Genomic DNA, 14,033 nt, shown 5'->3' with positions numbered 1-14,033 from the left:
TTGAGGCAAGTCCGAGTCAACTAAACCGAGAAACTGCGCACTGTAAGCCATTGCTGCAGAATAGTGACCATCCTTGGTGAGCTTCCAAATGATGGAGTCAGGCATGTCAGGTATTAGATGAACATGAGATAGCTTCTCCCATAGGTTGACGAACTCATGAAGATGGTCAATAGTCATGCCCTGAGAGGTCTTCACCCGAGACACCCAAAAATTGTTGAGGAGCGCTTTCTGGACCGAGCAATTCCTTCTTTGTGACAGCTTAAAAAAATTTGGTGCAATGTCCTTGGGTCACAAACCATCAAGCCAAGCAGACTCCCAAAAAATGGCACGTGCACCATCGCCCACGACGACTTTTGTGGAGGCCGCAAAGATGTCTCTATCCTGTCGGTCGCATGGCGTCCGTAATCCCACCCAAGGCTTGATCGGAGTAAGCCACTCACCCCAGAGCCAACGAATGCACAGAGCAGATGCAAGCTTTTTCAGATTGAGAATGCCAAGGCCACCATGAAGTTTTGACTTGCACACTTGCTCCCAATTAATCTTGCATTTTCCTCCAGTGACTTTGTCACATCCAGCCCACAAGAATGCCCGTCCGAGAGCATCAATCTTGTTCATCACCTCAACAGGGAGGTTCAGCGCCGTCATATAATAGATAGCAATGGCCGTAAGCACGGATGTGACCAACGCAACACGTCATGTAGAGGCAACATGTTTACCCATCCACGGTGCCAATTGGGCTGCGATCTTGTCTTCAAGCGGTTGATAGTGGATTCTTTTCAAATTCTTGACCGAGAGAGGTAGGCCCAAATACTTCATTGGGAAGGAGGTACGGCTGGCCGGGAAAGAGTGTAAGATGTCCACCAGGTCCAGGTTCTCACAACGAATAGGAGCAACCAAGCTTTTGGTACAGTTCGTGACCAAGCTAGTGACTTCCCCAAAACTCTTTAGGGTGCGGGCAAAGAACTCAACATCCGACTTGATGGGGGCAAGGAAAACAGCTGCGTCGTCCGCGTAGAGGGAGGCCCGAATTGACATAGACTGACGATCGAGGGGATGCAGTTTTCCTTGGGTGGTGGCCTTCTGGAGGATTAGGTGTAGCGGATCAATCGCAAGCACGAATAGGAGAGGGGAAAGCAGATCCCCTTGCCTCATACCACATCCGTGCTTGATTGGGGCCCCTGGAACCCCATTAAGGAGAATACGAGAGGACGCTGAAGAAAGCAAAGTCGAGATCCAGCCCCTGAACCTCGGAGGGAACCCAAGGTGGTTGAGCAAGTCGAGGAGGAAGTCCCATCTAACCGAGTTGAATGCTTTTTTGATGTCGAGTTTGAATAGGAGTGCCGGAGTCTTTTTGCGGTGCAGGCGTTTCGCTAGGTTGCGAACATACATGAAATTATCATTCATACAAATCTCCCATGAAGGAAACGTAGAAGACCAAAATCGACACAAACTAGAATAGCCTCAAAGGTTTCAAAGATCCACCCACCCCTAATAGCAAAAATCTAAAACATTGAATGCACTTGGGTTGGCAACATACCCCTTCCAAGGTAGACTATCAAATCGACCACTTGGTTTTTCTAACGTCTAGGAAAAGACATGAAAACAAAATGATAGAAAATGGAAAATACATTGATACAAAATTGACACCACAATTGCCACCACCACCATCGAGCCAGCTTAAAGCCCCATACAACAATTCATTGGATTAAGAGCTGACGATCACTGGGACCAATATCACAAGCTCCCCTGACTACATCAGCTGTGGCAACTGCACTCAGGATAATAATACGGTCATGTGACTCATACATTACAACATTGTCATCACGACTTCGTTGATAAAGACATAAAAATCTAACATAGAAAGTATTCTCCAAAACATTAATCCGTGGTTCCTCTTAAGGTGCCAAACTGTGCCAACGGTGAATGTACTAAAGTCTAAACACACCAGCAGCTACAGTTTTCCTCCACGTGAGTGCTGCAGGTATGGAGCATGTAGTATGTGGTTTGTTGCATCGTGTGCCAACCGATGTTCTACACTTAATAGACACATATCCTCGATACTCTCTTTTTTGCGGGGTATCTCCTTGATTCTCATTATTGGATTTGTTAGTAGGCTTTTGGCTCAAAGCCCCACTAAAATCTAAAATGCATGGCTGTGTGTAGTGTGAGTGGGACTAATGTTTAGTCTCATATTGCTAGTTGAGTAAGAGTTGCACCACTTTATAAGGTGAGCTCTTCTAGTATTTGTATGAGCATTAGAAGAGAAGACATATACGCGTGCTCCTCCTCGTCTCCACACCATGCCTCACCTCGTCGCGACGCGCCGCGTCGGGTTTCAGGAATGACCCGAGCCAAGGACAAAGCTATGCATGTTGTCTATATTTTTGTTGCTCGAGAAAAAAAAATAATGATTCATTAATTAATAATTAAAGTACGCGTTAATTAATCAGCGGTTTCCAATTATTTTGGATCCTGGGGTTGTTACCGATTTGGACGTGAGTTTACTTCCACGACCTACCCGACCCGCACTATATAAACATGCAGATGTCTACCTAGCCGCCACACAAGTCTTCTTCATCCTTCCTTCCAGCGTGCACCACGAGAAGGGACAGCAGGCCTCCGAAACCTCGCCTCTCGTGATCCTGTACGCGAGAGGGGTGTTCAGGTTTTTGGGGAGCGCACTCACGCGACTACTGGCAGCAACTACTTCCCGAACGACGACTTTTTCCCCGACCTCGGCAAGCTCTTCATCGACAGCATGGGCGACAACATCAACGTTGGTAATTTTGCTCCCGTTGCATCATATGTAATTATGTCCTCTCTGTTTGAGATCATGCTAGAATTCATATCTAATTTGTGCATTAGATTCGATCTGTTCATCTATTAGGCTAGTCCGCATGATTAGTTTAATACTCCCTCCGTTCCATAATGTAGTGCCTATAGATTTTTACAAAAGTCAAACATTACAAACTTTGACCATGTTTATAGAGAAAAGTAGGTACATCTAGAATACGAAATGTACATCATTGGATACATCGTGAGTTATATTTTCAGAATATACTTGTTTCGTATTGTAGATGTAGACAGTTTTCTCTATACGTTTGGTCAAAGTTGGCAAAGTTTGACTTTCATAAAAATCTATAGGCACTACATTGTGGAATGGAGGGAGTATCTGCTATTGTCATCATTATTTATTTATTCTTTATCCGGATTAAATATTGTAGTAATTTGCTCGTATATTCAACACTCATTGTTGCCTTGTTGGATGTGTTAGTTCATTGATTGAGTTATCTAAGACTAGGAGTAGTTCAACTGTTCATCATGTAATGATTTTGTTATTTTGTATTCCCACGTGGTGTACACGATGAGATATAGCAGGAAGCAAGCTATGTTTGACAAGTCACAAAAAGAATTCACTACCATTTTCTGGAAACAACTGGCCTACTGTTTGATAGCTGTTTTCTTTTCTTTTGAGGATCGTTTGATTTGTTGTTCGTATTTAATAAGAGGGTGTTTGTTTCCAGGGACTTATTGATTTAGGGACTTAAAAAAGTTCCTATAAGTCCCATCTAAATCAAACAGGAGGGGCTTATAGGGACTTAAAGTGGGCATTTGGGACTTATGAAATAAGACTCTCAAGGAGGGACTTATAGGGACTTATAGTTGTAATATGGTCTTATAAGGACTTATAAGTTCCAGGAACCAAACAGATAGAGACTTTTTAGGAACTTGAAACTTATAAGTTGGGACTAAAAAAAAGTCCTAGGACTTATGAACCAAACAGGGCCTAAGTACGAGACTTTCTGCTAGGACTTTATTTTCCAATATTGAGACGCTGATCGACCAGTTTTGTGTCGTGACTCTTCCAATCCAACAAAACAAAAGAGACCAAGCAACAACTTTGGGTGGTGCAAATAAGCAAGCACAACTTAAAACTACATTTTTTGTGGGGGGTGCATTTATTTTTTAAATGATCATATATGTTATAAAACTTCATCGAAAGTACAAAACATCTCAAACATAATAAAAATTATATCAAGATTCCGAAATCACTAAACGACTACAACTGCCGCTAAATTGAGCCGTCGACCCTACAAATTCTTTTAAACTTCGGTCCATAATTGAGGAAGGCCAGTGAAGTCTGGAGAATTTTTTTTGTCCTAGCCGCCTAGGGTTAGGAAAGAAAGTGCGGAGAGTTGCACTTAAAACCAGTCTTAATAAGCAAGCAATAAAACAAAACAGTCGAATATGAATATGGGGGCTTCTACCACCAGCCAGGTGGCACCTATTAGTCAGGTGTCTGAATTCTTTTTTCTACACCAGTCATAATTATGGACGGTGATCTCGCACATCGCTGTTCTTCAACCTCCAGCCGTTTTCCGCCCACTGTCTGATCCATCACAGGCCAGACCGCTTGTTGTCGTAGCCATCCGCGACCACCTCGCCGCCCTCCCATCCTCTGGCCTTCCTCCAGAGCCGTGATGCCACCACATCCTTTGCCGAGCCTGCACCCCCAGCCCGCATCAGTCAACCTGCTTTCTCGCTTCCTCCTGGACGTTGCGGCTTGTTGCCGCTCGCCGCGTCATCCGCATCTCCGGCGAGGTCCTGACTCGGTCTCGCCGGAGTCAAGGCTCCCTGACGTGCTCATCACGTTGCATCGTTTTCGCCCTCGATGGAATTGACAGGTGCGAGCAAACTTCAGGTGCTTGATGATTAGCAAAGGTTTACAACTTTTTTACCACCTGTTAAAGTCTACGTACATGTTGCATTTTTTGTTGTTGTAGAAGGCCTTTTTTTTTTGAGGTTGTGTGATGTCGCTCCTGACATAGCCAACTTTGCTCAAGCGTGAGATTTTTCTGCTGCGGGGTGAGCAAGCTGGTGAGATGCTAATTCGAGTATACAAACATAACCTAATATGGCGCTTCTCCCGGAAGCAAACCGAGACATTACCACGTGCCCGTTTGAACAACCCATGCAGACTAATGCCCTGCAATTAATCGCCAATAAGAAAACCGAAAAGGACGCGGTAAACTGAGGCAAGTGAATTGCTGCACGCGACGATCTGGATCTTCACACTACGAAGCCTGTCTGTATCGTGAAACAGAGAAACAGCTCGCCGATCGGTCGATCTAGCCGCACAGCCGAATAATCGGGAGGCCAGTCAGATACGGTACGTACGTGGAGAGCCGCCGATCCAAGCGCTTTGAGCGGTGGTTTAATACGCCGACAGGGACCTGATGACGGCCGGCGACGAGCAGAGCTACCAGAATGTCCGCGTATTCGGGTTTCGGTCATCGGTACGCTTGACCCACCACTCCTCTCGTCATGCTCACCTTTTGGACCATTTGGAACGAGCGAAATGCTAGGGTATTTCGGCAAAAATTTGCGCCGCCGCCTATTCTCCTCCAAACCATTATTGCTGAGGCAAAGTTATGGGTTACTGCCGGCGCCAAGAAGCTAGGGACTATCATTGTATGTGAGTAATTGCCATGTCGTTTGTATGGGGTGTCCTGTAAAACTCTAAACTCTATCCTCTTCTTATTTAATAGATGAGGCAAATCTTATGCCTCCGTTTCGAAAAAAAAAAGAATATCCGCGTGCATGCTGCATGCGCACCGGTCCGGCACGTGTTCCTTTGCAGAGAGATTAGGATCATTCTTGGATAATTGTGGATCGCAAGATCATGCACGATGCGACCGTGCGGCTCCGGCCGTTTTCCTCCACGTTAGTTGCATCAACCGGCCGGCCGGATGGCGACCGGTGGACCGTGCAAACTTGATACTACGTAACCGGGCGATCGATCCCGTCTGTCCACGGGGTCGGAGACGCGACGGGGCAAAAAGCAAGCGTGACACGGAAAGTTCCGGCCCTGATCGGTAAAAAACACGAGTTCCGACCGAACGCATGGCTCTGTTTCTCCCGTGTGGTTGAGCCAATGTGGACCGGACCAGTCAGACCACGCGCTAGCCGACGCTTCCTGTCGAGTCGACCGCTCGGTTCGCGGCTCGCTGCGGCAAACTCCCGCGACAGGATAATGGACCTTGTTACGGATAAGTTCCTCTGCCTGTCAAAGTGAGCGTTCGGTTTGCCACCGACGAATACGATCGGACGTGACCGTAAGGAATTCTGGAAATGTGTTGTTCCCCTTCACCAGTGATTCTCTGTTGTGTATCTTAATTTGATCAGTTTGTTTTTCTTCATTGTAAAAGAGTCTTCTGGACATGGAGTTCCTTAGCCTGGGCTCAAATGATCCTGGATGAACAATAAAATCGAAAAAGATATTTTTCTTCAAAAAATGTTTTTTATGGCAAACATTAATTTTTTTTCAAGTGCTTGCAAAGTTTCATCATATAGTCACATTCCTAAAAATCATGAAACTCCAAAGATACTACTTTCGAAAGCATTTTGAAGCGCTGATTTTTTTTTGCCATGACTTTCCACGAATGTGATTCCATGATTAAAATTTGCAAGCACTTAGAACATTCCTTAACGTTTGCCAACAAAAAAATCATAATCTTTTTTGTGTGGATTTTACTGTTCATGCCCGGAGCATTTGAGCTCCAACTCAGAGTTGGACTCTCGTTTCCCCTTACATTAACAAAGCGAGACATCAATGTCAACTCTTAAGAGCATCCCCTCAAGACTGCAGTGTCCGGACTACCATTTGTTGCCATCCAACAAGGTCCTCTAAATGTCTCCGGACCAGTTCGTATGTCTGAATTTTGGTATACTGACCGCAAAATTGAGTATGATTTGCGGGTGTTCGGACATCCACATGTCCAACCCAAAGCAACCACATGGTCTTCTCTCTCTCTCTCTCTCTCCCCCTCTCTCTCTCTGCCACACACCATACACACAACAGACACACACATGAGAACCTGTCCACAGACACGCCCGAACATGTCCACGGACATTTGTGGTGTCCGTTTGAGGGTTTGCATTGGAGATGCCTTAAGACAATACTTTTTTTTTCTATGGGACATATGTGTGTATTATATTGATAGTAAATAAATTTGCACACTCATTTACATGCACACCACAAACACACTATCACACACACTGCCTTCCTAGGAATCAAAAACACTTGACACTCTAGCCAAGGAAGCAAGTTCATGAGCGAACAATTGCTACTTCTCTCTGCCTTGGTGAAAACACACAACTCACACACATACTCTTAGAGGCTGTCTAGTTACTTGCAGCCATTTTGACCCCTTACACTTATGACTTGGTTGAGCCATAATACATGCCCTAAATCTTGTTATGCATTTTGTTTGTCTGTGTTGCATCATGAGATCGTTTGGTACATAATGTTTAGTTGGCAGCACTTGAGGGTTATGGTTGTGAAGATGCAACTACATGACGATTGATTGCTCCTGGCCTAAAGTTGTGATCATCCATTTTTACTAGGGGTGACCTTACTATAAAGTACATAGATAGGGCGTACCAAATTAACATTGTTTATGTCCTAACTACTAAACAAATGACGGTACAAGATTAACAGTCATATGGATAAAGGGGGTAAGTTCGACAAGGGGGAGTTCACCATCCTCATCCTCGTCTTCTTCTTCAACTCATTATGTTTACCTCTATTGGCCCACATTGCTTCATCCCATTTCAATCTTTTCTCTTCTTCCAAGCTTCATTGTCATGTGCCTTCATGCCACAGCCGGACCATCATCAGCTGCCCACATCATTCTTCTCTGTTACATACTCATCAAGCCTCCAGTCTAAGATCCAATTATGGAGAATGCAAGATGAAAAAACAAGCTTAACTTGGGTTGGCAAAAGGTGAAATGCCTTCTAATCTAGGATCTCAATATATTCTTCCGAGCACCAAATGCCTTATCGAAAAAAACCCTAAAGAAAGATTGTCTCAAATTGAACAATTCGGCGGATGTCTTAGGATAGTTCATAGAAGAGAACTCGCCGATATGGTACCTCGTTTTCCTGAAGGGGAGAAGAACCTTAGTTTGACATGCACAACCAACATCTCCTAGGTAGATACTACCACCATGGATATTGATCTCATCAGGTCGAGCCATGTTGTCAGCCAGAATGTTAGCATATCATGGGTTGATCCTTGCCAACTAGTTAACACATATGTTAACTTGATATCGAAATCAACAATAGTAAGCACATTCTGGCTTATGTAGTGCTTACTACCCCGGTATGCTACATCCTCTGACCGTGCCACTCTAGCAATTGCATGAGTATCATCTATTGCGCCAATACAATCATGTGATGGCATGAAAACAATGTTATGTATCACAACAGTACAATCATGTCATGCATGGCAAGAACTAACATGTACTCCCTCTGATCCATATTAACTGTTGCTCAAACGGATGTATCTAGCACTGAAATACGTCTTGGTACATCCATTTCAGCAACAATTAATAAGGATTGGAGGAAGTAGTACTGTGCACCTTGAAATATGGACATCATCTATATATAGGTTGCGCGTATCTTCTTAAGAGTTTGACCAATAGGTGCCTTGATCATCTCTCCTTTGAGCTCTTCAATGGATACAAGAATTACTTAAAATACAAAAAAATGTCTCACTAAATCTCTTGAATGTGTTGTGAATTACTCTGAACCTCTGATTATGACCCACAACATGAAGAAACATCGCTACCTGCTCTTCCGCAGATGTGTGGGTGCTATATTCTAGCAAGCCGCACCCTAAACATCTTCACAAGCTTGGAAAAAGAGGTTCTTCATATTCGAAGCATGTTCACATGCTCTACATCATTATGGTTGTAGAAGTAGTTCGAATTCGCCATCCTCTCCCCACCTTAGGTTAATATTGGACCATATGTGGGCACAAAACTTATTGTGCTTGGCCTTATTTCTCTTCAGAAAATGGAGACACACGTAAGCTACTATAATTAGCAGTTATGATCCTCCAGGAACAAAGCCGACTGTTCAACAAGTATGATACCGAACAAAACCACCTTCAACTTGTTGAAGAGATCTTTGGAGGTGATTTTGTAAGTAATACTGCACAAACTAATTGGATGAAACTGGCACAACTCCTTTGGGCTGGCCACTTTGAGAATGAGCACAACATATGTATGGTTAATAGCTGCCGGAAGAATTGCCATAGTAACAATGCTCCACAAATATTCTTTTTTGGGGGGCACAAATATTCTAGTGACGCTGGAAAAATGTGTAGGAAACCCTTCTGGCCAGGGCTCTAGTGGTGAATTATTCATCACTAGTAGAACACTCGTGTGTTGCCACGGGCCAACAAATGGATCTATCATGAGCCCCTAAACTTTAGCTCTTGGATCACTGTGTTATTACTTCTCTATGTTGTCAGCCCACTCCAAATTCACCCAGTATTCGCTCCAAGTATATCAATTTGTTGAGTCCCATGATCCCTAACATATGAATTGACAGATGAATTCGAGTCATTTGGCTTCAGCTCTACATTGACACCAAGCTCAAATTTGTTGGGGATCGTTGCAGAAATTAAAAAATTTCTATGCATCACCAAGATCAATCTATGGAGTAACTAGCAACTAGAGAGAGGGGAGTGCATCTTCATACCCTTGAAGATTGCGAGATGGAAGCATTGCAAGAATGTGGATGAAGTAGTCGTACTCGAAAGCGATTCAGATTGCGGTGGACTCCGATCTAAGCGCCGAACAACGGCACCTCCGCGTTCAACACACGTGCAGCCCGATGACGTCTCTTGCGCCTTGATCCAGCAAAGAGGAGGGAGAGGTTGAGGAAGAGGGCTCTAGCAGCAGCACGATGGCGTGGTGGTGATGGAGTGGCAGTTCTCCGGCAGGGCTTTGCCAAGCTCTTGCGGAGGAGGAGAGGTGTTGGGGAGGGGAGGGGCTGCGCCTTCAATGTGGTGCTGCACCCCTCCCTCCACCCCTTTATTTATAGGGAGAAGGGGGAAGGGGGCCGGCCCCTCTAGATGGAATCTAGAGGGGGGGCGGCCAAGGGGGAGGGGGCTTGCCCCCCTAAGCCAAGGGGCGCCCCCTCTAGGGTTCCCCCCAAACCCTAGGCGCATGGGCCCTAGGGGGTGGCGCCCCAGCCCACTTGGGGCTGGTTCCCTTCCACCTACAACCCATAAGGCCCTCCGGGACAGGTGGCCCCTCCCAGTGGACCCCCGGAACCCCTCCGGTGGCCGTGGTACAATACCGGTATGCCCCCAAATATTTCCGGTGACCGTATGACAACTTCCCATATATAAATCTTCACCTCCGGACCATTTCGGAACTCCTCGTGACGTCCGGGATCTCATCCGGGACTCCGAACAACATTCGGTAATCACATACAAATCTTCCTTATAACCCTAGTGTCGGTGTCAAAACCGGCGGATCTCGGGTAGGGGGTCCTGAACTATGCGTCTAGGCGGATGGTAACAGGAGACACGGGACACGATGTTTTTACCCAGGTTCAGGCCCTCTCGATGGAGGTAAAACCCTACTCCTGCTTGATTAATATTGATGATATGGGTAGTACAAGAGTAGATCTACCACGAGATCAGAGAGGCTAAACCCTAGAAGCTAGCCTATGGTATGATTATTATTCGTCCTACGGACTAAAACTCTCCGGTTTATATAGACACCGGAGAGGGCTAGGGTTACACAGAGTCGGTTACAATGGGAGGAGATCTACATATCGTATCGCCAAGCTTGGCTTCCACGCCAAGGAATGTCCCATCCAGACACGGGATGAAGTCTTCAATCTTGTATCTTCATAGTCCAGGAGTCCGGCCAAAGGTCATAGTCCGGTCATCCGGACACCCCCTAATCCGAGACTCCCTCAGTAGCCCCTAAACCAGGCTTCAATGACGACGAGTCCGGCACGCAAATTGTCTTCGTAATTGCAAGGCGGGTTCCTCCTCCGAATACTTCATAGAAGATACTGAACACAAGGATAGTGTCCGGCTCTGCAAAATAAGTTTCACATACCACCGTAGAGAGAATAATATTTGTACAAATCTAATCTGCTGACGTGTTCCGCAGCATGACATCATGCCACGGCCAAGCCTTTATTCGAATCGTATTACTGTCCCACCTCAGCGCATTTAGCGAGGCGGTTTCCTTGGCACGTCTTGTCAAAGCAGAGATCGTGTCCCCTTATTCCGGGATTCTCATCAATACGGGTGTGGGTAACCCAACCATGCCATTGGTATACCTCTTTAATTGAAAGTGAGTCCCAAACGGTCACGGGGAGGGCTCTTGGTATTCAACCTCTTTATAAAGAGACCAAGGCTCGACTCCTTTCTTTCAATCCCAATCAAATCCGCCTCTCGCCTTGAGTTCCAACACCCAAAGCTCCAGATTCAGGCGCTTCGGACCTTCGACGATGTCCGGCTCCGACCTTCAAGGCTGGTGGATGCCTTCCTCTGTTACGGAAGAAGACGTTTAAATCTAAGAGACGCCGGGTATCTAACCAACGAAATCTTGCATAGGCTGCCTGCTTACGGGCAGGTCATTCCCACTCCCAAGCCCGGTGAGAGCGTGGTGTTCGCGTCTCACTTCCTTCTGGGGCTAGGCTTCCTTATTGACCCCTTCGTGAGGGGGCTCATGTTTTACTATGGGCTGGAATTTCACGACTTAACTCCGGAGTCCATCCTCCATATCTCATCGTTCATTGCCGTGTGCGAGGCCTTCCTCCATATTACTCCTCACTTTGGATTGCGGCTCAAAACCTTCAAAGTAGAGCTGAAGATGATCGAGGGGCAGCACACAGAATGCGGAGGTGCTGTTATAAGCAAGATTGCCGACGCTCCATGGCTCGAGGGATCTTTTCAAGAGGAGTTCGGCTTGTGGCAACAAGAGTGGTTTTATATCACAGCTCCCAGGGGCACCAAATGGGTGGCGCCTCCTGCCTTTCGCTCGAGTCCCCCACCACAGCTGGCATCATGGGTCAATAAAGGGCTTAACTGGGGGCTGTCCAAGGACGTGCCCTTGTTGCAGGGCCGCATTCGAGATCTCCTAGAAAGAGATATTAATCTGGCCGTAGTGACGCAGGTTATGTTGATTCGTCGCGTCCTGCCCTGCAAACGCCGTCCCCTCGGTCTGTGGGAGTTTAATCCGGAAGGACCACGAGCTCTCCAACATTTTATGGGCACGACGCCTGTGGAGATGTATAAATTGTTCTTCGAATCACAAGCAATGTGTCCGGACTTGTCCGAGGACGCAGGTCTGAGCTGCAATCGCCCGGATACTCAAGTAAGTAGGCCTGTACCCGGACACGCTATCCGTACATTTATCATAAAATTGCCCTTAAAAGAGCTATCCTTTAAACAAGAGTGGATAGAGAAAGCAAAGCTTATCAGGTGTCCGGCCCCCCTCCCTGAGACCACGCCGGATCCTGTGTTGATCAGGATGATGTAGGTTGCGCCTTTGGAAGAAGGCGAAGAGGGGAACGAAGAAGCTACCGCCTCCGCGAAGGAGGCTGTCAGGAAAGGAGGAATCGAGAATTCCTCTAACCAGGGTAAGAAGAGGACCGCCTCTGAAGACCTGGAGGCGATGGCCTCAAAGCGGGGGAAGAAATCTTTGTCAGAGGGTCCGGTGCCGGAGGGTGCCCCGGCCACATCACGCCCCCAAGGGGATCAGCTCTCCACCGAGCCGTAAGTAAAGAGAGGGGTTTTAAAATGAGAGACATCCCTGTTTTATTTCTGAGGAAGATAACCGAAATTTTACCTTGCAGTTCGGATCTCAACCCTTCTCAGCAGAGCTCATCTTCAGGGGATCTTCGTCCGGAGATGATGGAGAGAGGAACGCCTCCCCCAGCTGTACCGTCTTGCAAGGCGGGCGACCCCGAGGTGTCATCTCAAAGGGTTTCTCCGAATCCAGCCTTCAAAAAAGGTCTTCGGACGAGTCCGACACCGTCCGGTGCACGGTCGGAGGAGCTGAAGGATCTGCTCGGGCGAGCGTCTATCTCAGAAGAACACCGTGTGTTGATGAACATGGTGATTAGAAGGATTTCATCCGCGGAAAGCGGATTGTACGAGGCCGCCAGGAGTTTACTGACAGGTTTTGAGGTATGCGAAATGATGTACCTTTTGACAGATCCGCATATATAAAATGCGCCCTGTATAGATAGTATCCCCTGAGACTCTGTGCGTTGTCAACAATGACGGCGCGCAGAGGATCATAATCCCAGGTATAATATGTCGCCTTTCCTATGTAGGTGGCTAAGAGTCCGGTGGCTAGCCGGACTAATGAATTTGCCGATCTAAAGCGGCAACTTGACGTGGCAGATGCCGACATTGCGCTTGTCAACAAGCGGTTGGACGAGGCACAAGGTATGTAATGTCTCCGAAGACATCTGGTAAGAGGAGCTTAATGTCCGTACCTTATAACATGTGTGCTTAATGCAGATGGTGCCGCTGCCATGGAGAACCTTCAGGCGGAACTTGCCCGAGCCAAGGAGCAGGCCAGGAAAAGCGATGCGGCTGCCTTAAAGGCCGCTGAAGAGCTAAAAGCCGAACAGGCTGCTCACTGCCATAGCAAGAAGGAGATGGCCGAGATGGCTGTAGAATTGAAGAATGCTGCCAACCGTTGCAAGCTTCTTGAAAAAGAAGATAGAGTGGCACAGAAGGACCTAGAGAAGGTCACTGCCGAGGCCAAGGATAATCGCTCTACGATGAGAGCTATGAAGGAGGAGCTACGTCAGGCCGGAGATATCACGGCTTGAAAGCCCTATATGCTGCGAATGAAGTTCGGGGACCCTAAAAATGCTCCGTTGGACCGGGAGTGGAGTGCGGCGAACACTTATCTGGATTTGGCGGCGAGTGCCGCGGACGCGGCGAACACTTCCGCGATCAAAATGACCACAAAGTGGAAAAGCTTTTTTGGTCGCAGTTCCACCATCCGGAGCGCCCACTTTCCATATCCGATCGTTTGGCCGCATGGGCGGAGCTGAATAGGTTATCCGGACTCGCCATGAAGCATGTCGTGAGTTATCTGTGGCCGAAAAGGCCCAAGCCGAAGAGTTATTTTGACTTGGTGCGGTGCCGCATATTAGTGCAATGAAGAGGTCAGCATGCATAGAGGGTGGCG

This window comes from Triticum dicoccoides, chromosome 2B (genome assembly GCF_002162155.2).
Source record: "Triticum dicoccoides isolate Atlit2015 ecotype Zavitan chromosome 2B, WEW_v2.0, whole genome shotgun sequence".
NCBI lineage: Eukaryota > Viridiplantae > Streptophyta > Magnoliopsida > Poales > Poaceae > Triticum > Triticum dicoccoides.
This window is presented reverse-complemented; position numbering follows the sequence as displayed.